Source organism: Cryptomeria japonica, chromosome 10 (genome assembly GCF_030272615.1).
Source record: "Cryptomeria japonica chromosome 10, Sugi_1.0, whole genome shotgun sequence".
In the NCBI taxonomy this organism is placed as follows: Eukaryota; Viridiplantae; Streptophyta; class Pinopsida; order Cupressales; family Cupressaceae; genus Cryptomeria; species Cryptomeria japonica.
Window position 1 is genome coordinate 174,313,159 of NC_081414.1, and position 16,510 is coordinate 174,329,668.

At 33.7% G+C, this 16,510-nt stretch overlaps 1 protein-coding gene across 2 annotated transcripts in view; it reads left to right on the top strand.

Moving 5' to 3' along the window:
• Positions 1–633: 633 nt before the first annotated feature.
• Positions 634–16,510, top strand: part of LOC131859613 (UPF0481 protein At3g47200-like) — a 34,006-nt gene continuing 18,129 nt past the window's right edge. The window contains exon 1 of one of the 2 annotated variants that reach the window (XM_059213574.1): positions 634–765. The gene's annotated coding sequence lies outside the window, so the exon portion shown is untranslated. The other variant, XM_059213575.1, reaches the window with a different exon arrangement.

Genomic DNA, 16,510 nt, shown 5'->3' on the forward strand with positions numbered 1-16,510 from the left:
TTTTTAAATTCTGCTAATGAATAATTAAAATAATTAAAAAATAAAATTAAATAAATACAATTAAGAAACTAAAAATAATTACCCACTTTTAATCCAAAAACTCTAAAACTCAACCGTACAGTTATTAATGGATGAACAAAGGACGTTACATCATTATAACTACAATGCTACATCATGTTAGCGAAAGAATGGACATCCAACAAACACAAAAATGTAAATTGGGTAGTGAATGTAATGATAAAAAATGAGGCTTAAATAACTATTTTATGGGACGCTGCGGATTCACTCCAAGCTCTCGGGAGTAAATTGGGTAGTGAATGTAATGATCAAAAATGAGGCTCAAATAAGTAAATTTCCACCTTACACTCTCCGATTGGTTGAGCTCCTTCTGTGAAAAATCAGGGTGACGTAGATTCTTTGTAAAAACATGCGAAACGCGTGGGAGTGGCATCAATAATGTCTGGTGTGCATGGGATCCTAAAAATGACATTATCACGCTCCAATTATTCAATAGCCAAAACAAACAAAATTTATGACAGCATTTATTTATTTTGTATTTTACTCTAAGCTGTGGAAAGCGAAAGATGGTTCACGTGTTTTGGCACATATTGCAATATTGCAAGAAATGAGTTTGTGGTGGGGAAGGAAAATTGTAGAGATAAGTTGAGCAGTGAAAGCTTATTATTCCTAGCACTAGCACACCCCAACATCTGTGGTTGCCAAAGATTCAATTTGAAGTTCCATCGTTTACTCTTTATTTACCAGGTACACCACAATTTCTTTTCTTAACAAAAGATATAGACTGTTATGAAATAGATCTTAAAAAGGCTTAGACCGTCAACAGTTAATTTGGTGTCTTCACTTTTTCATTTCTTGCTGCTTTCCTCTAATTATAAACGTTCCTAGATTGCAATGGTAAGAAGGTTTTTTAAGGAGTTTTAAGAAGTTTTGTTTTTTGAGTTAGCACGATTTTAATTGATTTTTCCTTTTAGTTTCATACTCTTGAAGCTCATGTATATACAGAGTTAGTCAACCTAATGTCAAAAATCTATTTTCTGTATAGTAGAGCTCACAACCTCTAATATGACATTTCTATTCATCCTGTAGAACCGGAAATACTATGGTTAGTTTTCCTCAGTTCTATTATATTACTTTCGCTTGTTCTGAAGCAATCAAAATAACATGATTAGTCTTGGCTGTCCACGCAGACTATAACAGAAACAGACAACAAATTTATGGTGTGACATTAATTTGATTTTTTGAATAAACTTATGAAATTTATGGGAATGCAAGCCTCTAGAACTCAAACTACAAACTAGTCTTCATATATGTTTGATGATAATAAAATTTATATATGTTTGATGATAATGAAATATCAAAAATATGATGGATTTGTCGAATTACAGGTATTATATGGATCAGTTAAGATTCAAATCTAAAACTTTTGATTAGCTGTTGGAAAGTGCTTTACCATCTAAGCTATGACCTCCTCCTTTAGATGAGGCCTTTTTCTAACACTACTCCTTAAAACACACTGTAGATATTTGGGACTTCAAATCTAGAGCTCTAATACCATATGTTGAGTTACAGCTCACTTAGACCACCTAAGTTTCAAACCCAGAACCTTCCATTTGCTTTTAGAGTTTTCTACCAACTGAACTACTGAGTACTCTTATACCAGCCCATTATTATGTTGAATATAATTTATTTCCAGCAATAATAACAATCAAAATGACTTTTAATCGTAATATCCGCTATTTACTCTGCTAAATAATTTGGGCAGTGTTCAATTAAAAGAACCAAACTAGCTTAACCTCTTTGAGAATGAAATGTTATAAACTCTAAATAGGTGAAGCATCAACCGAACTGTATCTTTCCTCATATGGTTCTTATCAATAAGCTTGCCTTCCTTTCTTTGGAGGATGCTACTCTTCTAACGAGTACATTAGAATATAACGAAATATACATTTGAACAGTTCTATTATATGTTCTCTTTAAAAGAAGTTAATTTTATAAAATTCAGAAACATATCAGTAATTACAGAAGATTTACCCAAAAAGGTCTTATTTCTATAGATCAGAAAAGCAGAACTCTTCTCAGAGATATCTCCATTCATTAACTACAATAAGCATGTAGCTTGCACAAAGAGAACGCAAATACCTCAGAGAGGAACAATAGTTAAGCGAAGATAGAAACTTATGAAACTTATTTTCTCTAAAAATATTCTAAAGAATGGTCTAAGCATCTACGGCTTTCAAAAGAGCTTTAGTAGTAGGGCTCCTCTGTTCAGAAAATTTGTATTTGTTCATGTATGAAATTAGATGTTCCTCTGAAGTTTCAGAATTACTAAATAAATATTGTGGATAAGGTAAGGCAAGTCTAAATGTTGACTTAATAAAGATTTAATTTTATGAAAATTTTAAATTATGAATATGTACATTGAGTTTTGAGTTTTCAAATGATGGAATGAAGTCTCAAATTGTATGAGTTAAATATGCTTAAAGTTAATTATATTTGATATTCATTAAATTTTGTCGCAACAAGATCATGGGATAAAAGACCATTTCTTACCTAATAACTTGCATGATAACATTGACCTATCCTAACAACCAATGTGGAAACATTAAAAACATGTTGAAGCCTTGTCCAATAAATAGGTGTAGACCTAAAATTTGATATAAATGCATTTAATAAAGTTTTTATATTCATAAATTATCTGTACATGCAAGTGTGATAGTGGAGGATATGTAATTTAACCCAAAATCACAAGCTCTTGATATGTGTAAGTGAAACAAATAGTGCAACCTAGAATAATGGAACAATTTCATCTAGTAAATGGAAATATTGGCTCCTACAATTGCTAGGTAATTTTATAAAACTATGCAGAAGTGTTTCAATATATCTCAATTCATGTCCTATAAGGAAAGTTTCAAAATAAATAACAAGCATTTCATTGTGAAGTTATAAAAGGATGGAAAATATAGAATAAAAAAAACTTGCACTTCATAAAAGTATTATTTTTATCTTAGGTCATTCCCAAAGAATTAATATTAACCTGAAGTAGAAAAATATACCTTGGAAATGTCTATTTAGGGACTCAAAACAAGCTATCAAAGCCTACTAGGTTTCCTTGACATTGTCAAAGAGTCACTTACCACCATAGGCGTAGTTTATTTATCATAGTTAAGGTGTGATCCACCATAGATAGTCCTAACATTGGCTTCTAAGATAAGTACAAATCAACATGTTGATAATAAATAGGATGATAAACTAATCAATTGTATCAAAATCATAAACATGTAAAACTTATATGATATTACTAACAAATAATGGAACCACTAGAAATCAAGTGAGATTGGAGAATTATTTTGGGAACAAAGTGACAACATAAATTAATGTATGTAATGGGGATTCAAAGTAGAGTAAACTAGCAAGACTAGAGAATAACTGTAAAGTGAAATGATAATAACATAATATAAAAAATGATAACAACTCTTAATGGTGGTAAACAAGGAAGTTCCTACACAAAGGAAGATAAAAGGTTATGTAAAATAAACAAAAGAATAAGATTAGAAAATGGATACATGATAGAAACAAAGAGGGATAATATAAGAATTATATAGTAAGGAAGATAAGGTCACATAAACAACTCCCTATACTAAATATTGTTAGGAGGACATACAAATATTTCAAAAGTAATTTTAACTTTCTTAGTATCAATCTTGTGTTACATGAGGGGTTGTCGTTATTGATCTATGAGCATTTTGAAGCCAAGCATGTGATTCCCAATTCCCCCCATATTTCCATTTTAGAGTATGAGGACTCGGGGACCCATAATTTCGATGACGAAGATTGGAACACAAATATGGAGGAGGATAACTATGCTCCTTCAAAGAAAGTGAAAAATAAGAAAAATCCAAACAATCCCTCAGGCACTGGAAAGGCAAAGTTAAAGGGGTCAAAAAATATTGTTACCCATCTCCCTGGAGCCAGTTCCAAATGTAGTAGCAAGATACCTAAGGCCCATCCTTGAAATAAGGGTAAATCTCTGTTTCTTGATAATCCCTCTTCTAACCATGAGAATCAAGACTCTGCGATTCCCTCGATCTTGAGGAATTATTACACTTCTATACATAGGGAAAGTAGGCCTCATTTTCCTATCGATCTAAACATAGACTCTCATTTATTTAATTTGGATCAAGAGTTCCCTATGAACATTTTGGCTATTGCTAGGAATGGAGCGGTGTATTTTTTCCGGGTTATGAAGTGGGCCTTTCATGAGATAAAGAACCTTACTTTAAAATAGAGGGCTATGAGTAGTAAGTTGGAAAAGCTTGAGTTTGGGGGTGTGGGTTTATCTGACATACAGGGTTTGAAAGTTAGCAAGCTTTGGATAGAGGATGGAATTTTTTTTGTTGTTGATTGCCTTTCCTAAACAGTTGAAGCCATTGACAAATTCAAAAAAGGCTATGAGCACAATATTGCAACCTTTGAGAAGAAATTGAAAAGGATTAAAGATACCTTGCAATCCATTATGTCTCTCAGCCACAATATCATCAAGACCACTATAGATAGTGTGAATACCATGACAGGTAATTTCGAACAGAGTTATCAGGATAATTTAGTCGTGGATATAGATTTGGATAAGGAAATGGGTAATGAAGAGTCTTTTGGACCCAATAAGAGGACTTGTGCCAATCTGAAGAGGAATGCAGAGAAATCACCATAGGATATTTAGGATTCGATAAAGGTGGCTCAAAATGTGAACCAACTGGAGGCAGAGGTCGCTGAGACTTTGAATAATTTGACCTAGCTCTTTTGTTTTTCCCTTGGTTTTTGTCAGTCTTTTTGTTTGGGTTTTGTTGGTGTTGGGCTACCGTTGTTTTTGTTTCCTTTTAGGGCAACATTTTGTCTTATTGTAAATTTATTTCATTTTTTATTCTGGTGTTGACCTTGTGTAAAGGGTTTCAGGTCCCTTCAAAACCTTCTTTTTCTGTGAAAACATGTTTGGAGAAACGAAATATTCACCAATCAAACACCCCTCAAACAAGAGGGATGCATTTTCCCTACCAAGATCTTAAGAAGGATAATCAGGAAAATGAAATAATTATATGATATGTCTGAGCAAAAGACTTTCTTCCATTTACATCTCAAAAACATAATGTTCAAGCACAAAAAAATGGCCCTTTTACACAAGCCACCATGTAATACAAGTTTCAAAAGGTGACTTTGTTACCATGCCAAAGTTTGAAGATGGTACTTGCAAGCAAAAAGCTATTAACAAAAAAAGTACCTAAAAGAGGGATTTTCTTCACATATGCCCCAACTTTGCAAACTGCCAGAGATATAGTACCTTCATCCAAGTAGTTGTTATGTGATTGTAGTTAAGCTTTTTATAGATGGTAGTGGATCTAATGAAGTGTCATAGACCTTAAATTATTGCAAATATTGTTCTCTTCTTGCCTTTTGGATTATATATTTCCTTGTCATTTCTTCTTAAGGTAATGATCCTAATAAGGGTTTGTCCATCCACCTTTTATTATTTTTAAGAAGAACAAAAACAAGACCAAACTTTTCCCTCTGTCATTTTTTAGGCTCATGAGGTTATGATTGTCATATTATTCTATCACCACTATACTGTAGATATATCTATCTTGCTAAGGTTGAAGACTCTTCTATGCTTTATTTTCTTCCTTAATTCTACTCTTGTAGCCATCATTAACCTTTGGGGTTCTTCATGTTTTTTTGTTCTCCCCATTCATTGCTTGGTTTCTTACCAAACAATGAGATTATGTCTTTTCATTACCTCACCATGATTTTGAACCTTTCTACTTTGTCTATTTATGGACTTCTCATTGTCACAATTGTCTAATCCCTAACTGCCTCTCATTCATTTCTCTTTGGTAGGACTGTGTTATACTTTCTAATTTCTTACTACATTCTTTGTGTTATTGTCAGGTCCTTGGGACTACCCTATGCACTATATTTCTACTGTCTGTAAATATATCTCTCACTATGATGATAGGATACTTTCTTTCATCTTATATGCTCTCAAAAGAATTGGCACTAAGACTTTATTTGTGGTTGGTAGGTTTGGACCATTATCATAGTCATGGCATGATCTCATTCATACGGGTTTTGTTTCTAGTTTTGATAGTCATAAGATCTTTGTATTTTGCACACTGTTATTTGGTAGTCACACACAGTTTATGGCTCATTTTGCTAACATTATACACTATCATTCCATTAACCTTTAACCTTTGAAAATTGTAAGGGTATGTTTATCCTCTTTGTGGACTTGATGACTTTTGCCAATCCTTTCAAGAAGGCTATAAGTGTATTGTTCTTTATTCTTGTCATGGTTGTTATGGCTTCTACAATCATGTACTGCTCATTCCATACTCACTGTATTGCTTCCTTGAAAGTGAAGTATTATTTTTTTAATGCTCATTTCATGGTTGCAATATTTTTTGACATGATTATGATCCTCTATCACAGGTTTTTTTTTAATTCTTTATGAATACATGGATTTCATTTGCTAGTCTTTGTCATCATTTCTATTTTGATATGTTGCATCCATATTTTTCATTGACAATACAGGACTATCATGACTTTCCTCAAATTGTACTTTGCACTTTTTACTAGCTTTTTCAATGAATGGCTTTCATTGGTTCTTGACTGTTCAGACCCAAAAAAGAAAACTACTCCCATTTGTAAAAGAGCATTGGACTTCTATAACATAAATACAATAAAATACATAGAAAAAACTCTCTTTTTACCCTTAACCAAATGTTTCTTAGATTCAGTGAATGAAAGAAACCTCCTCATTTTAAATGCCATAAGCCCTTTACATGGCTAAAAATATCAATGAAATCACTTATCTCTCAAGGAAAAAGGCTTTGTTTAGTCTTGAAATGCCAACCTCTCAATGCGAGTCTTGATTGAAACCCCTGAAAACCATCCTTCAACTACTCTTGGAAGCTTTGTCATTGCCTTTCAATGCATGAATAAAGACCTATGGCGTACTCTTACTGGTGTAATAGATGTGTATAAGGCCTTTCCTACAATTTATTAGAAGAGAAAACTCCATTCCATAGTGAAGACCAAAATTTTAAACTTTCACTTTCCTCGAATGGACTCAAACCTTACTCATTCACGGGGAATAATACTTGGTTGGATCTTTCTCTTTCAAATGTTATTTTTTTCTCAAAAACCATGCATGGGTACTTGGCTTATTCAATGTGGGAAGCATGAATTTAGGAGCTTGGGACTCAACATGAAGGGGAAAATTTTAGGTTGCAACCTCTTTCCAATGAATCAATACAAACTTTTTAGTTTAAACAAAACATGAACTCCCGTTTCCTTTAAGTTTAGTTGTTCAAAAATATTTTCTATGAAGACCTAAGACCCTATGTAGAGCCATGTTTTATTTAAGAGGTGAAAAATAGGCAACACAACCAACAAGGATTTGGTTGGCTTATACAAACACATATGACTGCCTACCCTTTTCTTGAGTTGAAACAAAGGGAGTGCTTATATTCTTGAGCTTGTATTGAAGGATTGGAATTCTTCAGTGGTTTGGGTTAATCCCATTTTTAGAAGTTATTGAATGAGAGACACAGAAACGGGCAGTGCACCTTGCCCTGACAAAACAAATGTGAAGAGGGTACAATGGTCCCCTGAAGAAGATGCTATACTCAAACATTTTGTTCATAAGCATAGAACTAGAGGCAAATGGATTATTTTGCCTCACAAAGCTAGTATTTAGTCACAACAAATGTGAATAGAGGACCATGGTCCCTTGAAGAAGATGCTATACTCAAACATTTTGTGGAGAAGCATGGAACTAGAGGCAATTGGATTGCTTTTCCTCACAAATCCGATATATTATTGTATACCTAATTTCAAAACATTCATAATTGTGTCCAGAGTGAATTTTTTAGCAATGCATCATAAGGGATTCACTATTATATTTGACTTGTTTTAAAACATTTGGGTATTTTATTGTTTAAGGGTGTTTTTTATCAGCAGTGCATCAAATTGCAATGCTATCAGGATCCATTACCTAATGCGGAGACCTCAAACTATTGGAATCTAATCAAAACAAGAATTTGGTCCCAAATGAACATTGAAAGACTGTATTTTTCACACTTGTTATGTCTTCCCATTAGTTGAGTGGCTAGATATAGTATATAGATGTTTTGAAGCTTTAGCATAAGCATGTAATGTGGAAAGACTTCCACAAAGTGCATAGTGAATGATCGTTGCATTGCCTACAACAATGTCCATGTGTCTTTTTGTTTTGGAAATTTACAAGACTTGTCCAGTATAGTGCTAGATGCATCACTTTTGTGCCCATTAGACAAGAGGTCAGATATGCCATAGAGGTCTTGAAGCATGAGTATATGTAGGCTATGAAGAAACATTGTGAGTGGTAGCTATAATGCTTCAATCAATGTCTATGTACTTTATGTTTGAAAGTTTTTATAGGGCCTGCTAAATATGTTACTAAGTAGATATATCACATATATTTCAGAGAATTAAATGTTTTATTGATTTTACAGGAAATGCATGCAAGAAGCAAATAATATACTTGGAAATTTAGTGTGATCAAACATAAATATCTTGAGCAAGAATATGATTAATAGCCAAAAGTTACCAACCATTCTCATCTGGTTTAGTAAGGAATAGTCATCTTTTAATGAATAATTTTATATAAGTGGTGATCTTACAACAACCAAATAGTTATAATGCAACAACACAACTAGAAATACAGAACACTATATCAACTAACAATCTTGATAAGTGATAACCTTTTTAACATTAACATAAATAAACAACCCAAAGAGATTTATTTGAGCAATTGATCAAGATATGCTTAAGACAAAGAGACGTTTTTGTGAACTAGAAAACTATTAAAAAAATTATGCTTAAAAATTACTATTTATAAACAATATTAACTATCATGAATAGTATAAGTTTTGAAAAGCGTAGGTTTGGTTCACATGTTTTGTCACGGATCTCGCGTGTTTTAGTGGTGAAGAAAAATTGTAGAGATAACTTGAGTTGTGGAAGAGTGGTAATCCCAAAGACTTGTGATTGCCAAAGATTCAAATTGAAGCTCCATCCTTTATTCTCTGTTAACCAGGTACACCACAATTTCTTTTCTCAGTTATGAAATATTTTTTAAAAATGGTTACACCTCTAACTTGCGGCAGTTAATTTTGTGACTTCACTTTTTCATTTCTTGCGGCTTTCGACCTCTAACTGTAAACGTTCCTATCTTGCAATGGTAAGAACGTTTTCTGAGGACTTTTTACAATCTATGTAATTTTTTTTAAAATCCTCTCTCGCTCTATGAATTCGCACGATTTTCATTGATTTTCAGAGCCCCGGAGATTTTCTATAGACAAATTTTGTCGACATAATGTAAAAAATCTCTACTCTTTATAGTAGAGCTCACAAGCTCTAATATTACAGTAGACCGTCCACGCAGCTTATAACCGAAATAGACAACAAATTTTTTGTGTGATATTAATCATGAATAAACTTATGACATTTAAGGGAAGGGAAGCCTGTAGAACTCAAACTAGAAAATTGTCCAATAAATTACTATATTTACTGTCCAAATACTTAATTGATATATGTTGGATTATAATAAAAATGATATATATTTGATGATAAGGAAAATCAAAATAGGGTGGAGTTGTCAATAGGTCTTTGGTGTACTGGTGAAATTGAATGGCTTCAAATGAGCCCACCAGAAATCAAGTCTTGCTAAATGCAAGGCTCAGACATCATAAAAGATTACAACCTTTGATTAACTGTTGAAGTGTTCCATCAATCAAGTTACCACATCCTCTCTAATCAACCAATCATCCGTTTAGGTGAGACTTTTTTCTAATATGACTCTTTATTAAACCACTCTGTAAGTGTTTGGGCCTCCAAGTCTACCAATTCATATAGACCACAGAAAATTCAAACTCACTCACTAAGAGAAGGCAGAAAGAGAAAACATGAGCAGGAAGCTCAGCATTAATATGTAGAAACAAGTCCAAGATGAAAGGGATGAGCACCAAGAAGATCCAATTACATGCACAAAACATATCAGTTAAATTGTATTTTTTTTTGGCTTATATAACTAGTATTATGCTTAAATAGATAAGTATAGGGAAAATATATATATGCTCTACTGTGGTGTTTAACTGTACTAAAATTAATAGATAAATATATTTTAAATTAGAAAGTGAAAGAATTATATAAAGATTTTTATACAATAATAGTTGTCTTTAAAATCTGAAGAATAAAAATTCCAAGTAAGCTTGTTATAGATGAAAATAGAAAAACAAAAGTTCACCAAGAACAACGCAGAAAACTATTAGTTTTAATTATGATGGAGGAGTGGAAGAAGTTGTGAGTTATGAATTGAAAAAAGAGATCTCCAATCTATAATATTTCAGCTACATCAACATCAAAAGTAGCCAAACAATATTAGAATAAGCCTTGGTTCACAATTTACAAAGTTAATTTTGATCTATCTGACCAATTAATATACTAGGACAGACGCAGAAAATTAAGATCTGGTATCTTAACAGAAATTTAGGGATTGTATCAGAGATCTCTTGAGATACATTATGGTATCTTAGTTGAGATCTAGGGACCGTATTGGGGATTTTTTGAGATTTATTCTTTTGGAGAAAATTATATATGTAGACGTTTTGTGATATGAATGGGTTGATATGAAACGATTTAGAATGGCATCTTTAAATGCAACTCTACTGCGCACAACTTGAGAGAGTTTTGATTTATAGGTTAATGAAATAAAATCATATTTCTCAAAAATCTTTATGAAAAGCATGAGATTTTAAATTTAAATTGGAAGGATCAGATCATGATGTTGTCTTTTATAAGTGATAAAATATAAGTATGACCTATTTTGAGAGGTAGAACACCTATAGATTTGGACTGGTCTTGGATAAGGCCATGGTAAAGTAAGTCTAATAATAAGTTCAAGATTAACAGCAGTTTGTGTATCAAATGAGTCAAGTAGAGTAATGCTTAAAAAATTAAAAATATTAAATTATAAAGCATGTATTTATGTGCATGTAGATCTACATGATCAAAACATGCAAAAAAGTAAAATTAAATCAAATAAGAAGTCATTAAATGGATATAATTTTTCCTATTGTTGATTGTTATCAAATATGGATCAACCATGTGCTCCTTTTGGCCTTACTATACAGGAAGTACCAATTATGCTTTTCATATAGTCAAAAGAATAGAATTAACCTATAAAGTATTACACAAAAATTGAGAATGAAATTAGTTTGCTAAGGCATGTGAAAAATATGCTTCATGTTTTGGATTCAATAGAAGAAAGTACGATCATATAGAAATTACTAAAATAAAAATTTATTGTGATGAACACTTGTTTGACTGATTCTAAACAACACAATTTTTTATAAAATTATCATATTTTGGCCACTGCCCTCTCATCCTCCACCTAACTCTAGTTCGTTGAAATTAAACATCGACATCTCTTCCAAAGGAAACCTAGGGCAGGTTAGAGGGGGTGGTGTCATCTGCAACCATAGGGGAAATCTTATTTGGACTATGTGGCCAATTTGGGCACACAAACTTTGAGTTATGTTGAGGTGGTAGCTATTTACTACAATCTTTCTATTATTAATGAGAGAAGGTATAATCAAATCATCATAGAAGGTAACTAAAAAAACCACCATCCTCCTACTCAAGAACAAAGTTATTCGAAACTGGAAGTGTGAAGACCTTGTGGCTAAGTGTAAGGCTCTCATTCATGGAATCAGTCATGTATGCCTCTGTCATACAAGAATGAAAGATAATGAAGTTGCAGACATGCTGGCTTCATTAGAACAAGTTTGCAAGAATTAAAAAAATAGGGATAAATATCTTTGATATTCTAGATTTGGTTCATGTGGTAATCTTTGAGGACATAAATATTAAAGATGAAGTATAACCCAAAGATCACCCTTTTCATTATTTTTGTTGCCATTTTGGCTAGTCCTTTTTTGTTTTGGTGGCATATGTCTCTTTTAAAAAGTAGTGTCACTTCCCCCTTTTCTCTTAAGTGTTGTTGTGCTCAAATTGCTGGATTTTACTCTCTCTACTTGGTTTTTATGCCAAAGCTCTCTATGATTGAGATGGGAGGGGACCTAATACAAGTTGAACTTGATTCATGTGAAAAATTCAGAATTAATGCTAAGCTATGGCTGGAATTGGTTAAAAGGAACTTGGATAGTTATGTTGAAGGCATGCAGAGTTTCACCCTAGAGCTCTCCAAAATTTTTGCCTAGGCTCAGGGAAAAAGGGGGAGGTGAAAATTGGAAAGTATGCCTTCAAAGTCACTCCAAATTTGATTATTTCCATACTGGGCTTCCATAGGATGAAATAATTTTCCCCACAAAGCAAAAAGCATCCTATAAGGAAGAATTCAAGTGATTTTTCAAGTTGGGAGAGGGGGTTTGTAGGTTAAAAAGTGGATATAATAGAGAAGAGTTACCTGATAATTAAAAAGATGTTTCCCTTTTGCTAATGAAATTCATAACTCTGGATGGGCCTTTCAAAATATTGAACATATCTAGCTTTTCTTGATATTAAACCACCTTAAGTATGGTATAAAGATGAATTTTGCATACTAGGTTTGTTCTCCATTATCTCAATCTATTTCTCGACCTAAGTCTAAAAATTCTCTTCCCCTCCATCAAGGGTTAACTGTTAGGCTCTATTTAACTTTCACCTTGCTCTAACCACTTCTAGTGGGTCCTTGTTAAGTCCTATTAGCCCTTTGTTGGACCCACATTTAGTGGTTGAGCTCTCTAGTACCCCCATGGCAAAACCCAACCCCACTGTTGGCTCCTCTTATAAACCTAAGCTTGTCCGTACCCAATTTAATCCCATAAGAGAAGCAAAATAGAAGACCTCTCCTAATCCACCTCTTAAGGATGTGGAGGTGTTGGAGTTGGATGAAGAGGAAGTGCACGAGGATTGTGAGTTCTCCTATGATTCAAAATCAGACTGGATCCTTGTTGATTTTGAGGAGGTTTCCCCATTTCCCCATAGTCAAGAGATTCTCAACTTTAAAGTTTTAAAGTAGGAGGAAAATGTTGAACAAAAAGTCCTAGTTATTAAATTAGGAGGAAAATGTTGAGCAAAAAGTCCTAGTTATTAAATTCAACTTTTATCATAGTTTGATGTGGCTATATGAAAGATCAATAAACTTGAGGCTATAGCTAAGGCTGATACTAGGGCAGACAAATTGGATATGGAGGAGAATGATGAACATGTTTGGAAAGCTATGAACAATATGGCTGGTAAATTAGAAAATTGGGATAAAATTGACGAGATGCTAAAAGACCTTAGTGAGAAGGTGTCTCAAAGAAATGAGAACAAGGTTCTAATGGAGCTGAAGGACAGCCAAAAGATCCTAATGCGTAAAATTGAGGAGATGTCCAAAGGAATCCATGAGATGGTCATGAAGAATTTGACTTACCTAAAACTATTTAAGAGGAAATCAACCACAAGAAAGCTCACCAAAAGAGGCATGCTCTGTTCACTTTTACTTGAATGGAACCACTTGCCTCTATGGTTAAAGATACCCCAGATTCTAGCTCTTTGAACTATATGGATTGGAGCGATAAGGTTTACATGGAGTGATAAGATGTTAAAAGCGATAAGGAGAGATGATATAGTGTGGAGACTGAAAAATACATAGGATGGCACAAGGATATATAAGGGTGTTAACGAAAAATTTGTATGAGGATGAGGCCCCTCAAAAATATGGTCTTATTAGTTCATAGCTCCAATCCAAAGCGATTCGGCTTCAGCCCCTTATCGATAAAAAAAAACAAAGAATGCAAGAAGTGATTTTACATTTAGTTAAACAAATATTTGATAATAAAATAAACACAATCCAATAATGATAATGTGCATCATATGTTCACACACCTCTTTCTCAAAATGGATATTGATAATTTAATTTCACTTTTAATCTGTCAAATGGTATTCTGGGAAATAAATACATCCAAATCAATGATTAAATCTCATATTTACTTTTCATGATTAAGTAGGGAGACCTATATAACTCACTTTTCAATAATATTATATTCCTCTTTATAGATATAGCATGTATAGTTATATCACACACACATAGTTATCTTCGTCCCTCCTCTAGCTTGGTCCTGACTCTGTATTTTGGCCTTGGTTTTTCCTTGGTGGGTTTCTCTCGGGTGGCTCCTTTTTTGGTGTTTTATGTGTCTTTTGGGTTCATGGTCCTTGTCTGTGTGGGTTCTTTTCTTGTAGTCCCTTTTATTTCTATTTTGGTCAAATTATTGTTGCAAATTTTCAAGGGCATAATCTAGCTGATTGTTCTTCCTTTTTTTGGTTTTGGGTTCTTGTTATTTTTGTGGGTGTGTTTTCTTCTATTGGTGCCCTTTTTGTTCTTAATTTTCTTTTTTGGGCTATTGTTTCTTTGCCCTTGTTCCTTCTTTGTGCAACTTATATGGAGGGGGAGTCTTCCCATTTAGAGGTGGGGATTTTTCTTATGTCCTTGGTTTTAACTCCTTATGTTGTTTCTTCCTCTTCTATAGGTCCTATTGAGGTGGTGGCATTCCCTCTGGAGTTGATGACATGTGGTGGGGAAGAGGTTGGAAGTTATTCTTTGGTCGCTAATCTTATCCTTTGGAACTTGGATGTAGGGAAGGTTAGGGGGTGGATTCTCTATTTGGTGGTTTCTTCCTCCCTTGCTCCTTTCTTGGTGGGTTCCTCTTCTTTTGAGGTGGAGAGGAGATTCTCTGGTGGGGATGACCTCTTTTGTTCAGTGGCTAGCTATTTGGGCTCCTAGGAGGTTCGCTTTTGGATATTCATTCTTTTGGGCTCTTCCTTGTCTTTCCCTTTTGTGTTGGGGGCTTCTTGTTTGGCTTAGGAGTAGTTTTTTGCTACCGAGGTGGGGTCCTTCTATTCTGGGACCTCTTTTGTTCTCTTCTTTATTTTTATGGGAGCCATTTTAAAACCATCGGTGCTAGTTTGAGGAGCCTACTTTATCCCCTTGTTGTTGCCCTGCATCTTGGCTCCTATCTTTTGGGAGGTACAAGGGCTTTTTAGTTCTTGAAATGTTATGGGAGCCTTTTCAAAACACATTTTTCCAAGGTATTTTTTACGTAATATCTTTGTGTTACTAATAATGAAGGTTATGTGAGCCTTGTCAAAACCCATGCATCAAGTTATGGGAGCCTTGCAAAACCCTTTGTTGATGTATATCTAATATCTCTTGTTTGTTGGATTAGGCCTTTTGGGTATCTCATCCTGATCTTTGATGCCTAATTTCTAATGTGTGGCTATTGGTTGGCTATAGGTAGTATTTGATACATATTTTAGTAGTATCTTGTTCTTGGGTCCTTGATTCCCTCTATTTCCAAAGGGTTTCAGGTCCCTTCAAAACCTATTGTACATAGTTTCAAGTCCCCTCAAAACCTATTTGACCCCTAATAAAAAAGATGAATAATAACCATTAATCATATATTTTCATGTAAGTTCATGATGTGATGGTAAATCCTTAATATACTCATGTCCCCCCTCCCCTTAAATTGTTCTTTAAATGTACCCCTAAAAATTCAAATTTCACCTTGCCAAGACATCCACCTTTAAGGATTATATAACAAAAAATACTAGAAACATAAAAAAAATACACATCCTTGAGAAGAATTTTCTTTGAAAAAGAAAATTATGAATTTGGTCAAAGTCCATTAAGCTATCTTGTAACCCTTTAAAAGGTTTACTTCTAAGATCAATTTCCAATCTCTTAGATTATCACCTCCCCAAACTCCTATATCATATATCTCTCAAATGCAAGGAAGTTAAGTAGCAGAACAACTTCCTTCACTAACTTTGAGAGGAGGGTAATGCAAAAACTTTTACAGATTGTTATAGAAGTTACAGAAACATAACATAAATAATCAAAATATCATGCATACCACAACACAACACAATGATTTGTGTGGGGAAAACCCTTTTGGGAGGAAAACCCCATACTCCAAAAGCAGCTAATTATATTATTTGACAATCAATAACAAATTACAATATACTTGCAGAGCAAGCTCTTCACACAAGTACCACTAATTAGAGACTCAGAGATAACTCAATCTCCATAAGACTCTTACACACAACCTCTATCACACAAACCTCATATATAGGAGATACAATACAAGAAACCATCAAATGGTATTACAAAACCATGGGCTAAAACCACCCAATAAAGTAGAGTCGACCTTATCTCCCTTCTAGATGCCCTATGACATGCTAAAACACACATAAACATGTGTCCCTCCCTTTTACAGCTCATTTGTGTGTCTGATACAATTTATATTTCCTATTTCAGGAATACAAACTTTCAGAGGCCATAACTTGACAACCATGTGTCTTATTGACAAACCGTTTGAAGCACTGGAAAACTTGCAAAGTGCTCTATCACCTCATA